The sequence below is a fragment of the Schistocerca gregaria genome, chromosome 2 (genome assembly GCF_023897955.1).
Source record: "Schistocerca gregaria isolate iqSchGreg1 chromosome 2, iqSchGreg1.2, whole genome shotgun sequence".
NCBI lineage: Eukaryota > Metazoa > Arthropoda > Insecta > Orthoptera > Acrididae > Schistocerca > Schistocerca gregaria.
The window spans coordinates 39,470,807-39,498,305 of NC_064921.1; the positions used below are offsets into that span (position 1 = coordinate 39,470,807).

The 27,499-nt window shown below is 40.6% G+C and overlaps 1 protein-coding gene across 2 annotated transcripts in view; it reads right to left on the minus strand.

The window, feature by feature from the left end:
* Nucleotides 1-27,499, minus strand: part of LOC126336278 (phospholipid-transporting ATPase ABCA3) — a 639,220-nt gene that overhangs the window by 88,270 nt on the left and 523,451 nt on the right. The gene's annotated exons all lie outside the window — the stretch shown is intronic.

Here is a 27,499-nt window from a genome sequence, read left to right on the forward strand (position 1 = left end):
ACATATCGATCCGCACATATACAGACACAAGCAGACATATGTAAAGCAAAGAGTTTGTGCATAGATCTCTGCCCAAACTCTAAACTCGCAAAGTGCCAAACTTAAAGTGAATATACATTCAGTCAGTCAGGGACGTGGCCTAGCAGAAATTTTACATACTGAACATGGAATAAATGCTACTTCTTCTGTAAAGCCAGGTGCACCAATGGCTGGGCTAACAAGAAACATAAAAGATGCAAAAATGTCTAATTCTAATCGATGACCTGTACTAATTTGGGGTGCCAATGATGTATATAAAAATGAATTAATTAAAGTCACAAATAGCTTGAAAGAAACCTTGAGTTGAAACAAGAATGCATCAGTAGTTGTCGTTGGAATTCCACCTGAGAGAGAGTTCTTGTGTGAATGTAGAAATTGCTAAGGCAAACAGACAGTTCAAAAAAATATATGTTGTGGTCTTCAGTTCTGAGACTGGTTTGATGCAGCTCTCCATGCTACTCCATCCTGTGCAAGCTTCTTCATCTCCCAGTACTTACTGCTACCTACATCCTTCTGAATCTGCTTAGTGTATTCATCTCTTGGTCTCCCTCTATGATTTTTACCCTCCACGCTGTCCTCCAAAGCTAAATTTGTGATCCCTTGATGCCTCAAAACCTGTCCTACCAACCGATCCCTTCTTTTTGTCTAGTTGTGCCACAAACTCCTCTTCTCCCCAATTCTATTCAATAGCTCCTCATTAGTTATGTGATCTACCCATCTAATCTTCAGCATTCTTCTGTAGCACCACATTTCGAAAGCTTCTATTCTCTTCTTGTCCAAACGAGTTATCGTCCATGTTTCACTTCCATACAAGGCTACACTCCATACAAATACTTTCAGAAACGACTTCCTGACACTTAAATCTATACTCGATATTAACAAATTTCTCTTTTTCAGGAACGATTTCCTTGCCATTGCCAATCTACATTTTATATCCTCCCTACTTCGACCATCATCAATTATTTTACTCCCTAAATAGCAAAACTCCTTTACTACTTTAAGTGTCTCATTTCCTAATCTAATTCCCTCAGCATCACCCGATTTAATTTGACTGCATTCCATTATCCTCGTATTGCTTTTGTTGATGTTCATCTTATATCCTCCTTTCAAGACACTGTCCATTCCGTTCAGCTGCTCTTCCAAGTCCTTTGCTGTCTCTGACAGAATTACGATGTCATTGGCGAACCTCAAAATTTTTTTTTCTTCTCCATGAATTTTAATACCTACTCCGAATTTTTCTTTTGTTTCCTTTACTGCTTGTTCAATATACAGATTGAATAACATCAGGGAGAGGCTACAACCCTGCCTCACTCGCTTCCCAACCACTGCTTCACTTTCATGCCCCTTGATTCTTATAACTGCCATCTGCTTTCTGTACAAATTGTAAATAGCCTTAAGCTCCCTGTATTTTACCCCTGCCACCTTCAGGATTTGAAAGAGAGTATTCCAGTTAACATTGTCAAAATCTTTCTCTAAGTCTACAAATGCTAGAAACGTAGGTTTGCCTTTTCTTAATCTTTCTTCTAAGATAAGTCGTAAGGTTAGTATTGCCTCACATGTTCCAACATTTCTACGGAATCCAAACTGATCTTCCCCGAGGTCCGCTTCTACCAGTTTTTTCCATTCGTCTGTAAAGAATTTGCGTTAGTATTTTGCAGCTGTGGCTTATTAAACTGATAGTTCGGTAATTTTCACATCTGTCAACACCTGCTTTCTTTGGGATTGGAATTATTATATTCTTCCTGAAGTCTGAGGGTATTTCGCCTGTCTCATACATCTTACTCACCAGATGACTGGCTCTCCCAAGGCCGTCAGTAGTTCTAATGGATTGTTGTCTACTCCGGGGGCCTTGTTTCGACTCACATTTCATATCTACTGATTTCCTGCAGCGAGAAGACTTTATGAAACATGGTTTGCATTTGCATGCAAGTGGAAAATCACTCCTTGGACATAAAATTGTACAACTGCTAGTAAAAAAAGAGACCATTGTTATAGTGGATAATCCATCAGCAGCAGCAGAACCCAATCCAGTAACAGCAGAAACACCAGAGGCTCAACCAACATTAAAACCAGCTTCATCTACAGCAACACCAAGAGTGTCAGTAATGAGTAATCCAGGAACCACAACAACAGTCTTAGCAACAACAGCAGAAGCCCAACCAACACAACTAGCGTTAGTAACCATTTCATCAAAACCAAAAGAATCAGCAGCAATAATTTCTGGACTACCAATTAGAAGAAGTGTGAGACAGCCAAATCACCTCAAGGATTTTTTAGTGACAAAGAGCCACAAGAAAGCAATGTTAATATAAGTAATAATTTATTTATCTTTGCATCTAATAATCAGTTTTCAGTCCTGTATCAGAATGTACAAGGTTTATGTAATAAGCTGGGTGAACTTGAGGTCTTGTTGAGTGACAGTTTTAACCAAGTATCAGTTGCATGTGTCAGTGAATACCGGTTACAAAACTCTCAAATATGTACAGGAGCCCTTCCCAAATTTAAAATCATAAGCAGTTTTTGCAGAGAAAAGTACACATGTGGAGGTGTTTGTATTTATGTTAGAGATAATCTTAATTCTAAAGAAGTAAATTTAAACAAAGTATAGTGTATAGAAAAAGAATTTGAATACTGTGTCTGTGAACTGACTGACTGTGGCTTGGTAACTATCTGTATGTATAGGCCAACTTCTGGGAATGTTTCTTTATTTTTTAAAAAAATCTTGAGAATCTAATGAATGAATTGAGACTTAGGTCAAAATCAGCAGTTGTACTGGCTAATTTCAACATCAATTTTAGAAGTAACAGTAATGCACACAAGGATCAATTGCTAAATCTCTTGACCTCATATAATTTAGAACCTACAGTAACTGTCCGCAGCTCGTGGTTGTGCGGTAGCGTTCTCGCTTCCCACGCCCGGGTTTGATTCCCGGCGGGGTCAGGGATTTTCTCTGCCTCGTGATGACTGGGTGTTGTGTGCTGTCCTTAGGTTAGTTGGGTTTAAGTAGTTCTAAATTCTAGGGGACTGATGACCATAGATGTTAAGTCCCATAGTGCTCAGAGCCATTTGAAGCCTATAGTAACTGATATCACCAAGTATGGAGATGGGTGTGAGACAACAATTGATCAGGTGTTTATTAACAAAGAGACCTGTAGCTATGAGGTTGAAGTAACTGATACTAGTTTCTCTGACCACATGGCAATCAAGCTCTTAGTAAAAAATATGGTTAGGAAAAAATATGGCAGTGGAAACTATATAGAAACAAGATGCATTAATGAAAGTAGCCTTTGGAATTTTTATAGCATGTTGCATAGTGTTGAATGGGACACAGACCAAACAAAACTGTAGACTCTAAATACGAGTCATTTTTCTCTGATTACAAATACTGCTTTGATGGCGCTTTTCCCCTCAAAAAAGTAAAAATCTCTCTGAAATCTAATTCATGGCTAACTGCGGGAATTAAGAAATCTGCAGGTACTCTTAGAAATCTGAGATGACATTCCAAGCGTAATGCAGCATTAAAACCATAGCTTAGATGCTACAGAAAAGTACACAGAAGAGTTACTCATGCAGTAAAAAAACTGAACAATGATTTAATTACCAGAAAAGGCAGCGATAAAACCTGATCAGTTTGGAAGGTCATAAACCATAACACCAGCAAATCCAAAGTGCCAAACAATAACCTATTGATAAAAAAGGGAGAAAAGTTGTTGAAGACCCTTGATGTGTTGCCAATATGTTCAATGACTACTACAGTAACAGTGCTCAAAATCTTATCAAGAACATGGGGTGCTCAAAAGTTAGTAACTAAAAGTTCCATCAAATTAAAAGATCAAGTTTTTGTACCCAGTTACACATTGAGAAGTAAGAAATGCAATTAACAAGCTGAAAAACAAAATGTCCTGTGGACATGGTGGTATTCCTTATAAGGTTATAAAAATAGCGCAAACAAAAAATAACTGAACTAGTAGATATTATTAATACATCATTTAAAACTGGTGAAATCCCTTCTTCACTTAAAAAAATCATTAATAAAGCCAGTTTATAAAAAAGACTGCCCATATAACACACAAAATTATAGACCATTATCACAGAAAATTATAGACCATTATCACAGCTGTCAGGTTTTTCTAAAGTAATTGAGAGGATTATATAGGAGAGACTGTTGAGTTTCGTAAACAAATGCAAAATTATAACCAATGCACAGAATGGGTTCAGGAAAAACAGGTCTACAGAAACAGCTGCATATCACTTCTTGGAATGTGTTTTAACTGCAATGGATAATGAGGACTTAAACTGTGGAATATTTTTGGATCTATCCAAGGCATTTGACCTCATAAGCCATGATATTTTGCTAGAGAAACTGTATTGCTACGGAGAACGTGGAAAAGCATACAGCTGGTTTCAATTGTATCTGTGCAACAGATATCAAAGTGTTGAAATAATACATAAGGGCACAAAATATTACTCAACATATCTGAAAGTCAACTGTGGTGTACCCCATGATTCTGTTCTAGGCCCTCTGCTGTTCTTAGTTTTTATTAATGATTTTCCTAACCATCTAACAAGAGCAGAATCAGTGCTTTTTGCAGACGATACAAGCCTTTTTATTAAGGGTGCTAGTGAAACTGACCTACAAGGAAAAATACCTTCAACAATGAATGAGGCAGCTGAATGGTTTAAGGACAATTACTTAATTATAAATAACAAAAAACCACTTGGATGAACTTTAGGCACAAGGAACAAAGTAAAGAATAACATAAGAGTAAAGAATGGGAAATGTTTGATAGAACAAACTTCTTTTACGAAATTTTTAGGTGTATGGCTGGACAATAACTTGAGATGGGAGAAACATATTGAACTATTGAATAAAAAAATTAGTAATTACTGTTATATATTAATAAAACTTAAAGAAAACAGCAATTTTTAAACAGTACTATGTGCCTACTACTCTTACATACATAGGAGTCATTCCAATCGCAGGAGCGGAAAAAAGGACAGGTATACACTTGCACACACACACACACACACACACACACACACACACACATATATATATATCAAAGACACCAACCACTTTCTCGAACGCCTGGAATCCGTACCCAGTCTGTTACCCCCAGAAACCATCCTGGTAACCATTGATGCCACTTCCCTATACACAAATATCCCGCACGTCCAGGGCCTCGCTCCAATGGAGCACTTCCTTTCACGCCGATCACCTGCCACCCTACCTAAAACCTCTTTCCTCGTCACCTTAGCCAGCTTCATCCTGACCCACAACTTCTTCACTTTTGAAGGCCAGACATACCAACAATTAAAGGGAACAGCCATGGGTACCAGGATGGCCCCCTCGTATGCCAACCTATTTATGGGTCGCTTAGAGGAAGCCTTGTTGGTTACCCAAGCCTGCCAACCCAAAGTTTGGTACAGATTTATTGATGACATCTTCATGATCTGGACTCACAGTGAAGAACAACTCCAGAATTTCCTCTCCAACCTCAACTCCTTTGGTTCCATCAGATTCACCTGGTCCTACTCCAAATCCCATGCCACTTTCCTAGATGTTGACCTCCATCTGTCCAATGGCCAGCTGCACACATCCGTCCACATCAAACCCACCACAAGCAACAGTACCTCCATTATGACAGCTGCCACCCATTCCATATCAAACGTTCCCTTCCCTACAGCCTAGGCCTTCGTGGCAAACGAATCTGCTCCAGTCCTGAATCCCTCGACCATTACACCAACAACCTGAAAACAGCTTTCGCATCTCGCAACTACCCTCCCAACCTGGTACAGAAGCAGATAACCAGAGCCACTTCCTCATCCCCTCAAACCCAGAACCTCTCACAGAAGAACCCCAAAAGTGCCCCACTTGTAACAGAATACTTCCCGGGACTGGATCAGACCTTGAATGTGGCTCTCCAGCAGGGATACGACTTCCTAAAATCCTGCCCCGAAATGAGATCCATCCTTCATGAAATCCTCCCCACTCCACCAAGAGTGTCTTTCCGCCGTCCACCTAACCTTCGTAACCTCTTGGTTCATCCCTATGAAATCCCCAAACCACCTCCCCTACCCTCTGGCTCCTACCCTTGCAACCGCCCCCGGTGTAAAACCTGTCCTATGCACCCTCCCACCACCACCTACTCCAATCCTGTAACCCGGAAGGTGTACACGATCAAAGGGAGAGCCACATGTGAAAGCACCCACGTGATTTACCAACTGACCTGCCTGCACTGTGATGCTTTCTATGTGGGAATGACCAGCAACAAACTGTCCATTCGCATGAATGGACACAGGCAGACAGTGTTTGTTGGTAATGAGGATCACCCTGTGGCTAAACATGCCTTGATGCACGGCCAGCACATCTTGGCACAGTGTTACACCGTCCGAGTTATCTGGATACTTCCCACCAACACCAACCTATCCGAACTCCGGAGATGGGAACTCGCCCTTCAGTATATCCTCTCTTCTCGATATCCGCCAGGCCTCAACCTCCGCTAATTTCAAGTTGCCGCCGCTCATACCTCACCTGTCTTTCAACAACTTCTTTGCCTCTGTACTTCCGCCTCGACTGACATCTCTGCCCTTAACTCTTTGCCTTTAAATATGTCTGCTTGTGTCTGTGTATGTGCGGATGGATATGTGTGTGTGTGTGCGAGTGTACACCTGTCCTTTTTTTCCCCTAAGGGAAGTCTTTCCGCTCCCGGGATTGGAATGACTCCTTACCCTCTCCCTTAAAACCCACATCCTTTCATTTTTCCCTCTCCTTCCCTCTTTCCTGACGAAGCAACTGCCAGTTGCGAAAGCTAGTAATTCTGTGTGTGTGTTTGTGTGTTTTGTTCATGTGCCTGTCTTCCGGCGCTTTCCCGCTTGGTAAGTCTTGGAATATATATATATATATATATATATATATATATATATATATATATATATAAAACAGAAAGAAACTTCCACATGGGAAAAATATATTAAAAACAAAGATTCCAAGACTTACCAAGCGGGAAAGCGCCGGCAGACAGGCACATGAACAAAACACACAAACACACACACAGAATTACGAGCTTTCGCAACTGGCAGTTGCTTCGTCAGGAAGGAAGGAAGGAGAGGGAAAAATGAAAGGGTGTGGGTTTTAAGGGAGAGGGTAAGGAGTCATTCCAATCCGCGGATGGATATGTGTGTGTGTGTGTGTGTGTGCGAGTGTACACCTGTCCTTTTTTTCCCCTAAGGGAAGTCTTTCCGCTCCCGGGATTGGAATGACTCCTTACACTCTCCCTTAAAACCCACACCCTTTCATTTTTCCCTCTCCTTCCTTCCTTCCTGACGAAGCAACTGCCAGTTGCGAAAGCTCGTAATTCTGTGTGTGTGTTTGTGTGTTTTGTTCATGTGCCTGTCTGCCGGCGCTTTCCCGCTTGGTAAGTCTTGGAATCTTTGTTTTTAATATATATATATATATATATATATATATATATATATATATATATATATATATATATATATATAGACACAGGCAGACATATGTAAATGTGAAGAGGTTGGGCAGAGATGTCAGTTGAGGCGGAATTACAGAGGCAAAGATGTTGTTGAATGACAGGTGATATATGAGGGGTGGCAACGTAAAATTAGCGGAGGTTAAGGCCTGGTGGGTAACAGGAAGAGAGAATATATTGAAGGGCAAGTTCCCATCTCTGGAGTTCTGATAGGTTGGTGTCAGTGGGAAGAATCCAGATAAACCGGATGGTGTATCACTGTGCCAAAATGTTCTTGCCGTGCACCAAGGCATGTTTAGTCACAGGGTGATCCTCATTACCAATAAACACTGTCTGCCTGTGTCCATTCATGCGAATGGACATCTGCAACTTACTAAATGAGAAAGCACTGGTTGATAGACAGAATAAAAAAGGCGCAAACACACACACACACAAATTTCAAGCTTTCGCAACCCAAGGTTGCTTCATCAGGAAAGAGGGAAAGAGAGGGAAAGATGAAAGGATGTGGGTTTTAAGGGAATAATGTAAGAATAAGGACCCTTACTGGACTAGGATTTGTTGCAGGTCGCTTCACTGAGAAGCTATTGAAGAACATAGATACTGATGTATTGCATGTTCTGATGGTCTGTGAAGGATATAGCCAAAAGGGCAAGCCAGAAACATCAGATAAAAGGGAAACAGGTAGACAAAGAGCAAGAAGACCAAATGTATGGTTATGGTCAACATTAAGGTACTACCTTATGGTGTAAATCCTGATAAAATCTTTTATGTGCATTTCCTGGAACTTTCATTTTTCAGTGTGTAAGGAACATTTTCCCCTGAACCATTAGAGATAGATAAGTGAAATTTTCTCCAGAGTGTTTTCATAGTATAACAACTTCCTGTGGTACAAATTTTTTCTATGTATATTTCTGTCAAAATTATTTACCTTTCTGTGAAATTGAAATTGCTTTGTTTCATATGCATAATTTTTTAAAATAGATTGTAAGAGGTCTAAAACTGATATTTAAAAACTGTTTCACAATTTTTCTTATGTGTTTACTAAGAATTACCTACCACAATATGAAAGTTGTAAGGTAGGTAAGTTTTGTGAAAATGTTCCTTGTGTGATAGCACGTGTTGCAAAAATTTCCAACAATGCCACAATCAAATTTTTTTGAAAAAAATTTGAAAAAAATCCGAAATGTAGCCCATAACATAATTCCTTACATGCACAATTTGGTTCTGTTATCTTCCAAACACCAAAAACTGTGTTATATTATGTAAACATGTCCATTTTCTCCTATGTCCCCCCTTAAGATTTTTCAAAGTAGTTAACTTTAGCATCCATACATTTTTTCCTGTGTTTTACCCATGACTGGTAAGACCCCTGGAAGGCCTCGACCAAAACATCACTTAAGAGCATTGTCACAGCCTTTTGGATGCCCTCAAAAAGTACTGGTCTGGGCCGCACAGCTGTGTTTTGTAACAGTGTATTATGAAGGCTTTTTTGCTCCAATACGACACTTGTAGAGCGAGAGGAAAATGGTTGTCTACATGCCTCTGTATGAGCCCTAATCTCTTTAATCTTATCTTTGTGGTCCTTACAAAAAGGTGTACATTTGCAGCAGCAGAATCGTTCCAGCCAGTCTCAACTTTAGATTAGTCCTCGACAGTTGTTCACCATTATTTGAATTATGGAAGTATAAGCTTTTGTCAAGTGTGTTTTTTCATCCAACTGTTTTGTTACATCAATAGCCCTTCGAGTTTTATCAGTATGTGCATACCTAGTGACACAGTAACTCTCACCACTGGTATCCCTCTAAAAAGGGAGAAAACGTTCTGAGTAAATGGATTAAGGACAGGAAAAAATCACCATGTTTTAGTGATAAAATTCATTAAATGCTGAGGAAACAGAGATTCAAGAAAGGCCCACTATGCTGAAGTTCTAAATTTCACATTTAAAAAATTTGTTAACACACGAGGATCATACAGACATACCACTGTTTGACCATCACACAAACTCCCATTTGAAGGACATGAACATAGGCTTCCCTGGCATTTAGAAAGCAACTGAAAGACCTGAGAAACAAATAAGTGACTAAGTCTGGATTGAATCTCACTGATGCCTTACTTAGCTTGCATTTATTGTGAATCTCTTACCTAATGCAAAATCTTAAGTGACTGGAAAAAAGCACAGGTGATTTCTATGCAGAAGAAGTGTGAAAGAATTGGCCCAAAAAATTACAGATTGGTTTGCTGCAGAATTCTTGAGCATACTCTAAGTTGGACTATAATTAAATTTCTTTGAGACAGAAAAGTGTCTGTCTACAAATCAGTACAGATTCAGAATGCATTCTCATGTGAAACTCATCTCAATATTCTCTTGTGTGATATCATATGAACCACGGATGAAGAGCAACAAGGCAAATTTCATATTACCAGATTTTCGGGAAGTGTTTGGCATAGTGCCTCACTATGAACTGTTAATGAAGGTCTGAACATACGGAATAGGTTCCCATATAAGACTTCCTAAGTAATAGAACCAGTATGTTTCTCTGGATAGTGAGAGTTCATCAGGGGTGTCCAAGGGAAGTGTAATAGGGACGCTCTTAATCTTTGTATACATAAATGATCTGACAGATAGTTTGAGCAGTAATGTGTGACTGATGATGCTGTGGTGCATGAGGAGGTGTTGCCATTGAGCAACTGTAGGAGGATATAAGGTGATTTAGATATAATTTCTATCTGGTGAAATGAATTGCTCTGAATATAAAAAAAATGTAATTTAATGCAGATAAGCGGTTGTAATATTCTAATGCAGCATTAATGGCTTGCTACCTGACAAAGTAAAGTCAATTAAGTATCTATGCATATTGTTGGAAGCGATATGAAACACAACAAGCATGTAAGTTCAGTGGTAGAGAAGGCAAATGGCAGCTTCAGTTTTTTGGGACAGTTCAAGAAAGGGTAACTAACTGCTTTTACACCACTAGCATGACCCATTCTTGAGCACTGCAGAGAAAATTTAGAGAAGTGGTATCTGCAGCAGATTGCTGGACAATTCTTCTGATGGCAACATATGTTTTGCGTAAGGACTGTGAGGACAAAATAAAAGAAGTTAGTGGTTGTACTGAGACATATAGACACTCATTTATCCCTTGTTGCATTTGTGAATGGAACAGGAAAGCAAATCACTAGTAGTGGTACAAGGTAACCTCTGCCATGCACCATATTAGTGGCTTACAGAGTATGTCTGTAGACACAGATGTGGACGGCATATATATGTAGTAGGTTTGTCACTCACTGATCCAGTACCTTCATTTAATTTTATTATAACTCATTAGTAATCTCTAGAACTTGTTGAAGCGAAGTCTTTCTTTTCTTATGAACATTGTTCACAAGTTCTAAAATCCCGCATGTCCTGTATACAGAGCTGTACATTTAAGTTTGCATTTTTTGTCATGTGGGCAGTGTACTTAATACAATGATGATGTCATTTTTAAATTTTCACTTCATTTTTTACATGTCTGGTTTTAAGGTCCATTTATGAAACAGAAGTTCATCATTTTAAATAACCAAGGAAGAACAATGTGTATTCCTCAAACAAAAATGCAACAATGTTGCTCATGAATATATTCATACATGTTGAAAATACATAGATGGTTCATCAACTTATTCTTATTGTCATGTAACTGTAGTTAACTTTTACTACGTAAGGTATTGTATCGTGTGATGCCCATTTGCGAAATACTGATGTTCGTGTGTCAATTTTTTTGAATTGTTTTTGAAACCGAAGGGAAATATCAAAGTGCATGCTCCAGTTGTTGCACCAAATGTTGATTATAAGTATATGTTGTCCATCAATGGATATTCCCTCACTTTTGGGAACCTCTGCATGCTGACTGTGATACACTGCAATAGCTCTAAGATGGATATACAACAATTTCTGTACATATTCAAAAAATGAGTTTTCTTAAAGAAAACCTACCAGTTTTAAATTATTTATTCTTTTAATAATATCACTTCTAACCCCCTACAATGTTTTTCATTACTTTAATTCATTTTATACCTCAGTTTATGTATTTTTATGTCATTACTATGTCATTTTATTGACATTTTCAAGTAATTTTAGTGATACTTTTTCCAGGTATTGTAGTCATAAAAATCCAGGCCCTACATTTACAGGTCCTTTTTCCTATTCATAAACTAAATGAATTTTCATGGGGGACAGCTGCACCCACTGCAAGCATGTCTGGATGCAAGAGGAGTGTGATGAATTCTTATATGGGCTGAACAGTAATATCGATGTACCTAAAACCAGTAGAGAAGTTAAGAACTAATAAAAGAACAAAGTGGTGTTAAGCTGGGAAGATGGTTTAGTAAAAACCATGGGTATAGAAACATTTTAAGATTAGTGCTGTGAAGTACACGTGTGTGGTTGTGTGAAGACTTGACAAAGAGGAACTTTTGTAACATATGGAGATATTGAAGAGAGAGGTGTCACAGTAGTGAATAGGACATTTTAAGAGGTACAGAAGGCCCCTCAGGTGAAAGTATTGTCGTCATCAGCTGCAAATTGATGCCGAGTATGCGTAAGTGCTTCCTGAATTTCGGCTGAGTTTACTGATGTGATTTTAGTCACTAAACAGACAAGTACTGATATAAAACATGTGCCTACACAAATCCCAGCAAATGGTTTGAGGAGGGCCAGGTCGTAACTGCTGGAGCTTTCTCGCTTGCACTCAGTTCCTTCACGTCTGTGGCATTCTCCTTCAAACGAGTTGACAGCGTTGGATGTAATGTTCGTCAGCAGCACTTCCCTCCCATGTTTTTACATTTATACCAATTGTCTTCATGATATGTTTCAGCTTGTCCTTAAAGTGCTTAAGAGGAGCTCCATGAGGTCTACTTCCAGAGGAGAGTTCATCTTAAAGGATTTGGCAGGAAGCGCGGTGTCACACATATGGGGAGCACTCCCTAATAATCTCAGTCGATGAGCAGTGACGGCTGCCTCAATGCTGTTCAGATGCACTTTCTTGAGAACCACAGTGTTGATCTCTTAGTCCTCCCACTTAATGTTTGTATTTGGATGCAGATGAAAGTTGCTGTGCAATGGAGGTATAAGAAACACAATTTCTCAAAAATTCTTTAAACTGGTACGTGTAATAGTTGTTACTCTGTTAGTCAACCAGTAGCAATATATAAATACTAGCACACTCAGCAATGTTTCACAATTGCTAAGTATGTACCAGAATTGCATAAACATACTAAATTCATTGCACCCCTAACTCTGCCCATCTGCACATCCTCCCTTTCTCTCCATACAATTACCCTACCCCTCCCCCTATCTCTTGGTGCACAACCTCTTTCCACTCTCTATAACCATTTCCAACTAAACCTTCAATAGCTCCATACACCTCCTCCTCTCCCCATTTCTCCTTCTTCATCCTTGCTATGTTCATTTCCCTTTGATTGTTACGCAGAGTATTGCGTAATAATTTGAAATAAATCTGTGGGGGTGTTTTAGAAATTTCTGATAACAATATTTCTCCTTTATATTAGTAATATATTACAAAAATGCATAGACTATGTCTATCCAAATGTTCCTTAGAGTTTCGTGTAAAAATTGTAAGGAAGTCGGCCAAGATCTTTTCGAGATTTGTGGTAACAACATTTCCTCCTTTAGATATTACATACACCACAAAAATACATAGCCTATCTCCATATGTCCTCGAGACTGTTAGTAAGAATACTGAGTAAATACACTCCTGGAATTTGAAATAAGAACACCGTGAATTCATTGTCCCAGGAAGGGGAAACTTTATTGACACATTCCTGGGGTCAGATACATCACATGATCACACTGACAGAACCACAGGCACATAGGCACAGGCAACAGAGCATGCACAATGTCGGCACTAGTACAGTGTATATCCACCTTTCGCAGCAATGCAGGCTGCTATTCTCCCATGGAGACGATCGTAGAGATGCTGGATGTAGTCCTGTGGAATGGCTTGCCATGCCATTTCCACCGGGCGCCTCAGTTGGACCAGCGTTCGTGCTGGACGTGCAGACTACGTGAGACGACGCTTCATCCAGTCCCAAACATGCTCAATGGGGGACAGATCCGGAGATCTTGCTGGCCAGGGTAGTGAACTTACACCTTCTAGAGCAAGTTGGGTGGCACGGGATACATGCGGACGTGCATTGTCCTGTTGGAACAGCAAGTTCCCTTGCCAGTCTAGGAATGGTAGAACGATGGGTTCGATGACTGTTTGGATGTACCGTGCACTATTCAGTGTCCCCTCGATGATCACCAGAGGTGTACGGCCAGTGTAGGAGATGGCTCCCCACACCATGATGCCGGGTGTTGGCCCTGTGTGCCTCGGTCGTATGCAGTCCTGATTGTGGCGCTCACATGCACGGCGTCAAACATGCATACGACCATCATTGGCACCAAGGCAGAAGCGACTCTCATCGCTGAAGACGACACGTCTCCATTCGTCCCTCCATTCACGCCTGTCGCGACACCACTGGAGGCGGGCTGCATGATGTTGGGGCGTGAGCGGAAGACGGCCTAACGGTGTGCGGGACCGTAGCCCAGCTTCATGGAGACGGTTGCGAATGGTCCTCGCTGATACCCCAGGAGCAACAGTGTCCCTAATTTGCTGGGAAGTGGCGGTGCGGTCCCCTACGGCACTGCGTAGGATCCTACGGTCTTGGCGTGCATCCGTGCGTCGCTGCGGTCCGGTCCCAGGTCGAGGGGCACGTGCAGCTTCCGCCGACCACTGGCGACAACATCGATGTACTGTGGAGACCTCACGCCCCACGTGTTGAGCAATTCGGCGGTACGTCCACCCGACCTCCCGCATGCCCACTATACGCCCTCGTTCAAAGTCCGTCAACTACACATACGGTTCACGTCCACGCTGTCGCGGCATGCTACCAGTGTTAAAGACTGCGATGGAGCTCCGTATGCCACGGCAAACTGGCTGACACTGACGGCGGCGGTGCACAAATGCTGCGCAGCTAGCGTCATTCGACGGTCAACACCGCGGTTCCTGGTGTGTCCGCTGTGCCGTGCGTGTGATCATTGCTTGTACAGCCCTCTCGCAGTGTCCGGAGCAAGTATGGTGGGTCTGACACACCGGTGTCAATGTGTTCTTTTTTTCATTTCCAGGAGTGTATTTGAAGAATATCAGTAAAGAACTTTTCGAGATTTGTGGCAACCACACTACCCCTATGTATATGTCAATACTATATATATTTCAAATAAAAATTTGTTGTAAATTCAGTCAATAACTTATCGAGATTTTCAGTAACAATGTTTCCCCTTTATACATTACATATGAATTTACATATTATATAAGTAACTTTGAAACAGATTCTTTTTTTTTTTGTTATGAAACCATGTGACAGCAGAACTGTCAAAATAAATTTAAAAAAAAAAATTCTTTTTCATATCAAAAATATCGTTATCATCCACGATTATGGTGGGGTGGTAATGTCAGCCAAATTGGTTGTACCATTCTCAAGTGATGATATTTCACAACTGATTTTAATTTCTGACTTTTCTACTGGATTTTCCAAAATTTTCTTTCCAACAAACCTTGTCCTGACAATTAAGAGTACAACAAAGAAAAAACCAACCAAATCTGTCAAGGTGTCTTAACTCATGAAATAATTTGCCAACTGATGTTACTTTCCAACTTCCCTGTTAGATTCTCGAAAAAAATTCTTTCAAACAAACCTTGTCCTAACAGTAAGAAACAGCACATTTAAAAAAATCAACCAGACCATTCAAGCTGCCGATGAAATATGTAATGAAAAGTTTTTTGACAACATGTGGCTATAAAGGTAATTTTGGACCTAGACCTATGAAAATTGATATTTGGTTTCTCAGTCAGAAATAAAGAAATATGTGTTTCAGAATTTTTTTTAAATTTAACCTCTAAGGGAGTAAAACAGTTGTTGGAAGTTTTTTTAACTAATCATTATTAAAGAACTAGCAAAGTATTTTTAAAGCCAGATGTATGAAAATTGGTATCTGACTTCTCCGTTAGAAATAAAAAATATGAGTTTCAACATTTTTAGAAATTCAACCCCAAAGGGGTGTTTTATGAATATTTCATTGTGAGAGCTTTTTTAAAGCTATAAAAATCTTAATTTGACTTCTAGGTTAGAAATAAAAAATAGTGTTTCACAGTTTTTGTAAATTAAATTCCTATGGGGGTGAAATAGAGGATGAAAGTTATTTATGGAAATATTTCATTATGCAAGCATTTTTGAAAATAAATGTATGACAATTGGTGTTTGGCTTCTCAGAAATGAAAAAATATGCGTTGCACTATTTTTGAGAATTAAACCTCTAAGGGGGTGGAACAGATTCTCTGACTCATCATTGCCCGGCTCAAACACTAAGGATTGAAATTTGGAATTTGGAGAGGGTTTCATTCATGACGGGCCTGTTCAAAATTGCACTTCTAAGGAGGTAAAATATGGGATGAAAGGCTTTTTTTGAAAATATATCACTATTAAGGCAATTTTGAAGCTAGAACTACGAAAGTTGGTATTTGGTTTCTCAGTCAGAAATAAAGAAATATGTGTTTCAACCTTTCCGGAAATTCAGCCACAAAGGTGGTAAAATTGGGAATAAAAATTTTGAAGAACATATTACATTATATTAAAAAATATTTAAAAGTAAATCTATGAAAAATAGTGTTTCACTTCTCATTTAAATACAAAGAAATATGTGCTGGAGGATGAAGTTTCTCCAGAAACACTATCACAAGATAGAAAATGATGCTGATGTGTCGGCACAGCTTGGAATTCAACTTTTATACAACGATACAAGCTCAGCACATCAGGCTGTGGGGTGGTAGGACTGCATTAAGTGACACATCAGGCAATCACCATCGACAGTTGCACCAAACATTTATTTGGCACATTTAAACAAGGCAAATAACAAATAAAACCATCAACACTCTTTTAAAATTACCATTTAGGTGAGAGCAAGTTATTTCAAAATTTAAACATTCATATACCATGACACTTATGGCCTATTACACATTAAGTGAAATGAGCTAAAAATTATTTACTCAAAAACTATAATCAACCTGAAGAACAAATTACTAAAATTTAATGAGGAAATGTAGTCTTTCGTTACTGCAGTGATTGGTATTACCAAAGTGATTCAGAGTACAGGCAACAATAGATCAGATACCATGGCACACAACCACATTACTTAAAAGGCAGGCACCCTACAATATAGGATATAAAATTTCATGTGAGCAAGCAACCTCGTGGGATTCGACAAACTACGCCCAGAAGCGGACGCCCTCCCACTCAGCTGTTCCCAATACAGACTCCGCAAGGACCCCAGAATGGGAGCAGCAACGATCACGAATAGGCACGAAAAATCCCAGAACTAGTGGGTATCTACAACAGACTGACATCTGCCTTAAGTAACTAGAAATACAATAATTTATTACAGTGCATGATCTGTAGAATGAATCAACCTATTAATGAACATCAGTTAAGCAGTACAAATCTATTATCTTATGTGCATATGGCCAATTATACATTAAGCCGTGAGCGAACTAGATACATGGCCAGCTGGCACACACGGGCAAAGGGGTTGGAAAATACACAACAGCACAAACAGGACGCAACCCAGGGACCCATACCTGCTATCAAGACAAACAGCAGAAGTCCTGATAAAACTAAATCAAATCCAAGTAACTAGTGTGCAGGCTAACAGTATATCGAGATCCCCCCCCCCCCCCCTTTTCCCCCATTAAATCAGAATTAATTACCATATCCACATACTGACATTCAAGGAATTCTTGTACTTTCATTAATAGAATAAGTTGCAAGATATTTAAATACACAATGACAACTGGCCTCTCAGTAACTTATAAGAATTTATGAAACTACTCATTTCGAATTAGACACGTGTCTCTCAGACACACTGTCACTTCATATAGAAACGTAACAATAATGTTATTGCAATTCAAAGCAAAATATATCCAGGGGAAATATTATCCCAATATATCTATAGCAATTGGCCAGCTTAATTCTGTCGTGTGATATAGATTATATGATCAGAGGTCATCACAAGGGGTGCTCCATATTTCAGAATTATGATTTTATAAGGACTTCTGCACTTTGGTGACAGCACAGTGGATTAGACTGTCAATACAGGCTATTATCCACCGATTCCAGTTTGTCCATTTCAGGAGCCTTCCTAAGAGGTAAATTCCACTTCAGTGGAATGCTACTACTGTAGGCGGAATTGGTACCAGATGCCCCAGAGGTAACTGTGCAATTGCTGCCATCACAGGTATTCCTTAAATGTCTCATAGTGTCTAACGCATAGGTAGAGACCTGACCAGTGATATCTGTATCTGAGTCTGTACAGAGTTGTTTCCATCTCATTGGATAATAGTCCATCTTATACAATGTTCCAAAGAGCAGAAAGCCCAATTTAGAATATAAAAAATATTATGAAAATAATAGATTGATACTCATTGTAAAGATGATACATTGAGTTGCAGACAGCCACAATGAAAAGACTGTTACACACTGAGCTCTTGACTAAAGCCTCAGAAATGAAATGAAAAAGCTGGCGCACGCAAGCTTGCTTGCACATCGCGCGTGTGCGCACGCATGTGCACACACACACACTCACTCTTACAAGCAGATGCGCCTCACAAACACATGACCGTTATTTCTGACCACTCTGGCCAGACTGCCAGAGCAGTCAGAGATAGCATGAAGTGTGCTCGCTTGTATGAATAAGTGCATTTTTTCTAAATTATTTTCTGAAGAAGGCTTTGGCCAAAAGCTCAGGGTGTGATAGTCTTTCATGGTGCCTGTCTGCAGCTCAATATGTCATTTTTAGAGTGGGTAACAATCTATCCTTTTCATATTGTGTATACAATTACTTCATTTGTTAATTGGAATCCTCCTTTGGTCCATCCCTCCTCCTTCAAGGTATCTACGGTTTTCAGCAGTGTTGTATCTTTCCTCTATTCAGCAGCAATGTTATTTAATGCAGCAAAGACTGAGATCTTATCCATACTGCTGTGTTCCATCAAAGGATTAACTGAAACACAGTGGGTGTCCTTGTGTTTGTGTCGGCTTTTGTATAGCACTGTGACATACTCGTGCATCCACATTGCTCGTCTCACCAGTTGACACACAGACCCTTCAGGTTAGCCAGGCAGCACACAGAACTGTGGTCTATCACAACTGTGATTGGTTTGCCAAATAAATATGGCAAGAACTTGTCGATGGCGCAAACAACTACAATGCACTCTTTCTCAGTTATAGAGTAGTTCATCTTAGACTTGGAGAGTACTATGGAAGTATAAGCTATCTCATTTTCAGTACCTTACTGAATTTGCACTTGAACTGCACCTATGACATAACCACCAGTGTCACTGTGAAGTTCTGTCTCAGCATTCTCATCATACAATGCTAGGACAGGAGCAGATGTTAGCACTTCCATAAAAACAAGTTACGATTTTTCTTGTGCTTCATTCCAGGAGAATTTGGTGTCTCCCTGTAGCTGTTCTTGCAAGAAACATGCCTCAGTACAAATGTCCATTATGAATCACTGCATCACAAGAATATTTCAACAACCATGCTGAGGAGTTGGAAAATCTGTAACGGCTGTTCTTTTTTCTGGATCAAGACAGATACTGTTGCATTCACCAACTGCCAGAAGACTTATTTCTAGTGTGGTAAAGAACCACTTTTTTTGGATCCAGGCAGAGGCCTGCATTCTGAACACACTTCAATATGGTTGTCATATGGCTTCGAGAGAGAGAGAGAGAGAGAGAGAGAGAGAGAGAGAGAGAGAGAGAGAGAGAGAGAAAGTAAAAGACAACGTCATTCAGATAACAACGTGTCAAAGCCAGTCATTTAACATACGTTTGAAAGTGGTCAGAGCGTTACAGAATCCAAAAAGCATAACAAGAAACTCATTGAGAACATCAGAGTTACTAGGGCAGTTGTTTCTTGGTGATTAACACTACCTTCAATTTGTCAGTAGTGGATCTGCATGTCCACAATTGAGAAATACAAGTTGCATTCAAATGAAACCCGATCACTGGTGTAAAGCAATGGTGATGATTGTATTAACTCAAAAATGTTGTTATACACAGTACACATATTCAAAAATAGTTGCCAAAACTGTTGGCACATTTATCACATTGCAGCACTAGCTGGTCGATTCTGTCCTCGAAGAAGCTAGCAGGCCGCTGTCGGATCCAGGCCTGGACCCAGTCACACACTTCATTGTCTGTTGCGAATCGATGTCTGCAAATGGCTTGTTTTAGACATATTCCTCCTCATGATAATGTTGCAGATGACTTAAAGACAGCACCATTCAAGTATTGCACTGTTCAGTGGTCAGTTGGTGGGGAACCCAATGTGCACAGATATTTTGAAAGTTGAAGTGTCGATGCATTGTGGTGTGGGCAGTGTCCACACCAATACCCAGTAGCCACTGGATCTCATCCACGGTGAAGCATTCACTCTGGCGTGATGACACAATGAGCCTCTCCAGGATGAGTATTACCTTCCAGGGACTTGCACTGCTCGAGGAATTGTTTGCGCCATTCCACAGCACTTGAACGACTCAGACTGCACTCACTGTACACAGCCTTCATCCACCGCTACATTCACATCCTCCAACTCCCTCCACCACCAAAAATCAAATCACACCTCGTCGTTCCTGCTTACTCGCCTGCATGTTTGGCAGTGGACGACGACTTGTGTGGCCGCCTTCTCTCCTCTTCGGCGTGAAACCGCACTGGCACTCTGCAGCATCAAACGGTATGCACGCGTCAGTCTCTCTACCGATAGATGGTGCCCCCATACCAGTAGTTATGTGGTGCCACACTGACCAGCTTTCATTTGAATGAACCTCCTTCCGAGCACTCTAGGGTGTCACACGTGCGTGGCAATGAGTAGACTTTTTTCCAGTAGTAGACACAGAAATCTATGTACCTTCCTTCTTCTTCACAAGGACCAGAGGAAAGGACCAAAGACTCTCTGAAGGTACAATGATATCATCTTGCAGCATCTTCTCCACTTCCTCCTGCACCCTACACGAGCACTCGGCTAGTTGGCAAATGGTCCCGTGTTGCTATATTATTTTACCGTGGACTGCTCTGTCTGTCTATTCTCCACTCTGGATTTGAAAGCATCTGAATACAGGTACAGAAAGTGTAACAGTTGCCTACGTTGCTTGCCGGTTAGGCCAGACCATATAGGCAGTCCGCTCGTTGTGCCCTGCACTTTATCGATGGTATCCTGGATTGCTTCAGCTGACCCTATAGACATACCTTCAGGGATGAGTTGTGGCTAATTGTGATAAGTAGTGATCGCAAGTTCTCCTCAATCATCTACAATGGTTATGATTGCACTGGAATGTAGATTCCTCTCATAAGCCCAAGCCTGTTTTTGCAATCAACAAAAGGTTCATAGTTTGACTGAGCATCTAGGCTGACAGCTTGAATTCAGTAACTGATGACAGAAAGATGATAATGCCTTCAGTGGCCAAAAATGTCCAGAGTAATCCTCAATATTTGTGGTCATTCGAATAGCTTCAGCAATCTGGAGCTCTGATCTTCCATGGTCTATGAATGTTTGTGATGAATGCAAGAAGTCACATCTGCAAACAACATTGTGACTACATTCTGCTGAAATGGACACATGCGAAGCGCTGTCCTCTGTTAGTGGTCGCTGTTCCTGCAATACGTATTCCTGTCTGCTGGACATACTCCTATTTCCCATTTGTACCATTCAGCACAATTATTTTCATATCATTGAACATAATCTTCTTTAGATGACAATGATAAGCACTAATATTACAGAAAAGGAAGCCGCAGAGTTGAATAGTAGCCACACAAGCCAGCCATCGATAATGAAGTCAATGTGATTTCTGGACACCTCGGTGACTGCTGTCAGTGGAGGATTTTGATCTGTGGTGTCCTTACCTCCACAGATGGTTTTCCTGAATTTAGCAGCTAGGCAAGCGGCTAGTACCTCATTACAGTGGAGGAGAACGGCTACAGAGTGTCAGGGAGTGACTTCATTGAGGGTACAGGCACAGGATACATCCCACGTGTTAAGTGTAATTATTTGCAGTTGACTGGCACAAACAGAAAAACTGCTGTTACAGTTGAAGTTTGGTAGTGTAGCAGTCATAAAAATATGTACCCTCTTTCTCTGCAGCAGTGGACATGTGCAGGGCATTCACAATGAAAACTCACTGATGTGTTAATCTTTCCCCCAAAAGTCTATTCTTCTGTCATGTCATCTGTGTAAACAGGATGCCAAGCAGTTGCATAAGTCAGATTGGGTGGCGTACATTCTTCCTGGTGTGTTCAACTGGCAGCAGAGATTAGTGCTGAGGCCTGACACACTTATACTTTGACATTCTCTGTTATTTCATGATGTTGTCAACATTCGTAGTTCCTTTCTGTCACTTACTCAGCCTGACAGTTCTGGTTGCCATAAAATGCTGTAGCTCTTCCTCACTACTCATCATATGAGGAAGTTGAGGTTGTGACGGCATTTCACAACTGCCATATGATTCACCCTCCCCCCATGAACCATGGACCTTGCCGTTGGTGGGGAGGCTTGCGTGCCTCAGTGATACAGATAGCCGTACCATAGGTGCAACCACAACAGAGGGGTATCTGTTGAGAGGCCAGACAAACGTGTGGTTCCTGAAGAGGGGCAGCAGCCTTTTCAGTAGTTGCAGGGACAACAGTCTGGATGATTAACTGATCTGGCCTTGTAACAATAACCAAAATGGCCTTGCTGTGCTGGTACTGTGAATGGCTGAAAGCAAGGGGAAACTACGGCCATAATCTTTCCTGAGGGCATGCAGCTTTACTGTATGATTAAATGATGATGGCGTCCTCTTGGGTAAAATATTCCAGAGGTAAAATAGTCCCCCATTCGATCTCCGGGCAGGGACTACTCAAGAGGATGTCGTTATCAGGAGAAAGAAAACTGGCGTTCTACGGATCGGAGCGTGGAACGTCAGAACCCTTAATCGGGCAGGTAGGTTAGAAAATTTAAAAAGGGAAATGGACAGGTTAAAGTTAGATATAGTGGGAATTAGTGACGTTCGGTGGCAGGAGGAACAAGACCTCTGGTCAGGTGACTACAGTGTTATAAACACAAAATCAAATAGGGGTAATGCAGGAGTAGGTTTAATAATTAATAGGAAAATAGGAATGCAGGTAAGCTACTACAAACAGCATAGTGAATGCATTATTGTGGCCAAGATAGATACGAAGCCCACACCTACTACAGTAGTACAAGTTTATATGCCAACTAGCTCTGCAGATGACGAAGAAATTGAAGAAATGTATGATGAAATAAAAGAAATTATTCAAATAGTGAAGGGTGACGAAAATTTAATAGTCATGGGTGACTAGAATTCGGTAGTAGGAAAAGGGAGAGAAGGAAACATAGTAGGTGAATATGGACTGGGGCAAAGAAATGAAAGAGGAAGCCGCCTGGTAGAATTTTGCACACAGCACAACTTAATCATACCTAACACTTGGTTCAAGAACCATAAAAGAAGGCTTTATACATGGAAGAAGCCTGGAGATACTGACAGGTTTCAGATAGATTATATAATGGTAAGACAGAGATTTAGGAACCAGGTTTTAAATTGTAGGACATTTCCAGGGGCAGATGTGGATTATGACCACAATCTATTGGTTATGACCTGTAGATTAAAACTGAAGAAACTGCAAAAAGGTGGGAATTTAAGGAGATGGGACCTGGATAAACTAAAAGAACCAGAGGTTGTACAGAGTTTCAGGGAGAGTATAAGGGAGCAATTGACCGGAATGGGGGAAAGAAATATGGTAGAAGAAGAATGGGTAGCTTTGAGGGATGAAGTAGTGAAGGCAGCAGAGGATCAAGTATGTAAAAAGATGAAGGCTGGTAGAAATCCTTGGGTAGCAGAAGATATTTTGAATTTAATTGATGAAAGGAGAAAATATAAAAATGCAGTAAATGAAGCAGGGAAAAAGGAATATAGACGTCTCAAAAATGAGATCGACAGGAAGTGCAAAATGGCTAAGCAGGGATGGCTAGAGGACAAATGTAAGGATGTAGAGGCTTATCTCACTAGGGTTAAGATAGATACTGCCTACAGGAAAATTAAAGAGACCTTTGGAGATAAGAGAACCACTTGTATGAACATCAAGAGCTCAGATGGAAACCCAGTTCTGAGCAAAGAACGGAAAGCAGAAAGGTGGAAGGAGTATATAGAGGGTCTAGACAAGGGCGATGTACTTGAGGGCAATTTGATGGAAATGGAAGAGGAAGTAGATGAAGATGAAATGGGAGATACAATACTGCGTGAAGAGTTTGACAGAGCACTGAAAGACCTGAGTCGAAACAAGGCCCCCGGAGTAGACAACATTCCATTGGAACTACTGACGGCCTTGGGAGAGCCAGTCCTGACAAAACTCTACAATCTGGTGAGAAAGATGTATGAGACAGGCGAAATACCCTCAGACTTCAAGAAGAATATAATAATTCCAATCCCAAAGAAAGCAGGTGGTGACAGATGTGAAAATTACCGAACTATCAGTTTAATAAGTCACAGCTGCAAAATACTAATGCGAATTCTTTACAGATGAATGGAAAAACTGGTAGAAGCCGACCTCGGGGAAGATCAGTTTGGATTCTGTAGAAATGTTGGAACATGTGAGGCAATACTGTCCCTACGACTTGTCTTAGAAGCTAGATTAAGGAAGGGCAAAGCTACGTTTCTAGCATTTGTAGACTTAGAGAAAGTTTTTGACAATGTTGATTGGAATACTCTCTTTCAAATTCTGAAGGTAGCACGGGTAAAATACAGGGAGCGAAAGGCTATTTACAATTTGTCCAGAAACCAGATGGCAGTTATAAGAGTCGAGGGACATGAAAGGGAAGCAGTGGTTGGGAAGGGAGTGAGACAGGGTTGTAGTCTCTCCCCGATGTTATTCAATCTGTATATTGTGGAAGCAGTGAAGGAAACAAAAGAAAAATTTGGAGTAGGTATTAAAATCCATGGAGAAGAAATAAAAATGTTGAGGTTCACCGATGACATCGTAATTGTGTCAGAGACAGCAAAGGACTTGGAAGAGCAGTTGAACGGAATGGATAGTGTCTTGAAAGGAGGATATAGGATGAACATCAACAAAAGCAAAATGAGGATAATGGAATGTAGTCAAATAAAGTCGGGTGATGTTGAAGGTATTAGATTAGGAAATGAGACAATTAAAGTAGTAAAGGAGTTTTGCTATTTGGGGAGCTAAATAACTGATGATGGTCGAAGTAGAGAGGATATAAAATGTAGACTGGCAATGGCAAGGAAAGCGTTTCTGAAGAAGAGAAATTTGTTAACATCAAGTATAGATTCAAGTGTCAGGAAGTCATTTGTGAAAGTATTTGTGTGGAGTGTAGCCATGTATGGAAGTGAAGCATGGACGATAACTAGTTTGGACAAGAAGAGAATAGGAGCTTTCGAAATGTGGTGCTACAGAAGAATGCTGAAGATTAGATGGGTAGATCACATAACTAATGAGGAAGTATTGAATAGGATTGGAGAGAAGAGAAGTTTGTGGCACAACTTGACCAGAAGAAGGGATCGGTTTGTAGGGCATGTTCTGAGGCATCAAGGGATCACCAACTTAGTATTAGAGGGCAGCGTGGAGGGTAAATATCATAGAGGGAGACCAAGAGATGACTACACTAAGCAGATTCAGAAGGATGTAGGTTGCAGTAGGTACTGGGAGATGAAGAAGCTTGCACAAGATAGAGTAGCATGGAGAGCTGCATCAAACCAGTCTCAGGACTGAAGACCACAGCAACAACATATGATCCACATACTGAAGTTGGTTTTGTTTCTTCTGCCAAACTCTTCTGCTGTTGCATATCCTCAATGTGCTGGTACCACTTGATGAATTCATCAGTTGTTATGACATCCTTTACTGGAAGGGCTTGGTACATGTCTTCTGTGACTCTCTTCATCAAGTGTGAGATTCTGACAGCTTCTGTGGTATTCATATTCACAATTGGTATAGGACAAAAACATTCTGTGTGTAGGACTGCTTCATTTCGCCTTAGTGTTCGGCCCTGTTCTTCAGCTTAGTGAACTTGCCACTGATTGTTACCGAATGTCTTCTTCACTTTAGCTTGGAATTTTTCCCATCTATCGAAATTCTCTTCATTCTCAAACTACTGTTGGACTATGTAATCCAAATAAAAGTATACATTTGTGAAACACATCACATCGTTCCACTAATGTATTTGGTGACTTGTTTGACTCCCTTCAGCCATTTTGTCAGATCCCGACCAGAATCTCCAAAAATAATGTTCTATGCCTGATGTTCAGCTGTCCTGTTGTTGTTTTGGAATCCATTGGTACCTTGTACATACAGACCTTGGGAATGACGTGCTGTTTGTATACAAGTTCCTGTCCATGACGGTGATGGGTTGTATGTTACTTAACTGGAGTACAACATATGGCACTGAAAGTATATTTACTACAACCACCAATGTACAGCCATAATAGAACTGAACTTGTGGAAGGAGAGTGCTAATATTTATGCTGTGATCGAGCATTCCAGAACATACAACCATTTCGCTATTGTCAGGTGGTGCTGGTGGAACGAAATACCCGCTGTGGGCTCACAGTATTTATACCTGCTGTTCCAGAGTTAAGGCTTCACTGAGCCTGTGCTGTGCTCGGTGGTGGGGTGCAGTGCAGGGGAGGGTTTCAGTTGCCTTCCAATCACTATCCCTGTCACATCTATCATCCCTGTCATGTTTTGCTTTGATGGAGATAAATATAGGCTCCCACTCCTTGCTCAGTTGGAGGCCAGTGTCCTCCTTAGTTAAATTATCAGTCACACAAATTTAAATTCTTTCTTTGAAAATCAAGTTCCAGAATTTACTGGTTTGCTGGTAATTCATTTCATGTCCATCTTCAGTGCAGTGTTCTGATATTGCAGACTTGTTGAGCTGTAATAGGTGGTTGTGGTACTTGTGTAGTCTTTCACTGTCATAAGAAGCTTGTGTTTCAGGTGATGTTTAGAAAATTGGCTTTACGCAGAGTTTTTGCTGTATTCCGCACCACCAAATGGTATCTTCTTCATCTGTATTTTCATCTTCCGTGTCATTCTTGGGGCTCTCGTGTTGCAAAACCACCCGAATCTGTCGATTGCTATATCCATTCCTATAAAGTACAGATTCCAGGTGCCACAGCTCTGCCGTCAGACTTTGTCTGTCTGAGGTGAATTACACGCTGTGTACTAGAGTGCTGAGAGCCCTGTTCTTCTGTCAGGAATGCTGGCACCTGGAGGCACTCAGATATAAATTCGTACACAGTGGCTTATGGTGTATACTGTGGGCAGGCAGGCAAGCTGTTAGGCCTATGCTGAACTTGAATGTCAAGAAAAGGAAACTGTCATCTTTCTGTGTGTAAATGGTAGAGTGGATGCCTTTGTGGATGGAATTAAAATGTTCTAAGAAACTATGTAGTTTTCAGGCTGACAGCCAAATAACAAAAACAACTCCAACCTACTGAAAGAAAAAAAATAGGTTTGAGTTCAGTAGTTTGCAGTGCTCTGTCTTTGAAATACTCCAGAAATAGATTTGCTAGAACTGACAGGTGAAGGCTGCCTGTGGCTATGCCATCAGTCTGCTTGTAGTATTGTCCATTGAAAACAAAGTAACCCGATGCCAGGAAAACCTGTGTCACCTTAGAGTTGAACATCTCACTGATTACTTTTATGGAGTCTTCCGAAGGGACCCAAGTGAAAAAAAGGCAATATCAAAGCTGAATGTAATGTCAAGAGTCCTGCAGCACAAGCTCATACAGCTGGCAGATCAAATCATTTGATTTTTGTACACTTGCCAACATAAGGGGCCCAACAGATACATTCAGTGCTTCA